This window comes from Camellia sinensis, unplaced genomic scaffold, assembly GCF_055761805.1.
Source record: "Camellia sinensis isolate YWXY unplaced genomic scaffold, ASM5576180v1 Unanchor526, whole genome shotgun sequence".
Classification (NCBI taxonomy): Eukaryota; Viridiplantae; Streptophyta; class Magnoliopsida; order Ericales; family Theaceae; genus Camellia; species Camellia sinensis.
Window position 1 is genome coordinate 35,001 of NW_028129401.1, and position 2,500 is coordinate 37,500.

Genomic DNA, 2,500 nt, shown 5'->3' on the forward strand with positions numbered 1-2,500 from the left:
ACATAAAAAACAATCGATCTGAAAATGCTGTAAGAAAGGAAATGTCACAATATTTTTTTTATACACGGCAAAGTTATGGAAAAAAAAGAATATCTTTTACGTTTCCACCCAGTTTATCAGCTTTTTGTAAAATGATACAAAGAAAGATGTCCTTGTCCATAATAGAAAAACTCTCCTCTGATGAACTGTACAACCATTGGGTTTCGACCAACAAACAAAAAAGTAACAATCTAAACAAAAAGTTGATAAATAGAATTGAGGTTCTATCCAAAGAATTTCTTTCTCTGGATTTACTTGAAAAAAGGATTCGATTGTGTAATGATGAGCCTAAAAAAGAATACTTGCCCAAAATATATGATCCTTTCTTGAATGGACCACATCGTGGAACAATACAAAATTTGTTTTCACCTTTAATCATAAATGAAACTTCAATAGAAAATTTCATAGAAAAAAATAAGATTCATACTATCTTTCTTACTGATACGGATTCTCGAGAATTTAAAGATAAAACAGATATATTTGATAACAACCCATTATCAACAAAAATGAGTTATTTCTTGACTTTAATCAGTGAACTTAAATCAAATTTGAATTTGAAAGGATCTTCTTTATTTTCAGAACAAGGAAGAATGGATTCCGAAAATAAAACAAAATTTTTATTCAATGCAATTAGAAGTGATCTTAATGATCAAAAAAAAAAAAAAAAATCTATTGGAATAAAAGAAATCAGTAAAAAAGTCCCTCGATGGTCATACAAATTAATCAACGAATTAGAACAACAGGAAGGAGAAAGTGAAGAAGAAGTACCAATAGATTATCAGATTCGTTCAAGAAAAGCCAAACGTGTAGTGATTTTTACTGATAACCGGGGAAATACCGATCCTAATAATAAGGATACTAATAATTCTAATAAAAGAGACGAAGTAGCTTTGATACGATATTCGCAACAATCTGATTTTCGTCGAGACATAATCAAAGGTTCAATGCGAGCCCAAAGATGTAAAACAGTTATTTGGGAATTTTTTCAAGCAAATGCACATTCTCCGCTTTTTTTGGACAGAATAGACAAATCACACCCTTTTTTTTTTGATATCTCCGAACTGATAAAACTCATTTTTAGAAATTGTATAGGAAAGGGAGCAGAATTCAAAATTTCAGATTATACAGAAGAAGAAATAAAAGAAAGGGAAAAAAAGGAAAAGGACAAAAAAGAAGAGAACAAAAGAAAAGAGAAAGCGCGGATAGAAGTAGCAGAAGCCTGGGATACCATTCCATTTGCTCAAGTAATAAGAGGTTCCATGTTAATAACTCAATCGATTCTTAGAAAATATATTATATTACCGTCATTGATAATAGCTAAAAATATTGGCCGTATGCTATTATTACAATTTCCTGAGTGGTCTGAGGATTTAAATGAATGGAATAAAGAAATGCATGTTAAATGCACCTATAATGGTGTTCAATTATCAGAAACAGAATTTCCGAAAAATTGGTTAATAGACGGTATTCAAATAAAGATGCTATTTCCTTTCTGTCTGAAACCCTGGCACAGATCTAAGCCACGGTCCTCTCATATAGATCGAATCAAAAAGAAAGGACAAAAAGATGATTTTTTTTTTTTAACGGTTTGGGGAATGGAAGCTGAACTTCCTTTTGGTTCTCCCCAAAAACGGCCTTCCTTTTTTGAACCCATTTTTAAGAAACTCGAAAAAAAAATTGGAAAATTGAAAAAAAAGTATTTTATATTTCTAAAAGTTTTAAAAGAAAGAACAAAATTTCTAAATATCTCAAAAAAAACAAAAAAATGGATTATCAAGGGCATTCCGTTTTTAAAAAAAATAAAAAAAGAACTCTCAAAAGTAAATCCAATTCTATTATTTAGATTGAGAGAAATATATAAATCAAGCGAAACTAAAAAAAAAAAAGAAAAAGATTCTATAACCCGCAATCATATAATTCATAAATCCTTTAGTCGAATTCAATCTACATATTGGACAAATTTTTTACTGACAGAAAAAAAAATGAAAGATCTGACTGATAGAACAAGCACAATCAGAAATCAAATAAAAAGAATTACAAAAAATAAAAAAAAAGTGACTCCAGAAATAAATGATAGTCCTAATAAAACAAGTTATAATGCTAAAAGATTGGAATCACCAAATTGGCAAATATTAAAAAGAAGAAATACTCGATTAATCCGTAAATTACATTATTTTATAAAATTTTTCACTGAAAGGATATACGCAGATATCCTTCTATCTATTATTAATATTCCCAGAATTAATATACAACTTTTTGTTGAATCAACAAAAAAAATGATTGATAAATCCATTTACAATAATAAAAAAAATAAAAAAAGAATTAATAAAACAAATCAAAATAAAATGAATTTTATTTCGACTATAAAAAAGTCACTTTATAATATTAGTAATAAGAATTCACAGAATTTTTTTGACTTATCCTCCTTGTCACAAGCATATGTATTTTACAAAATATCACA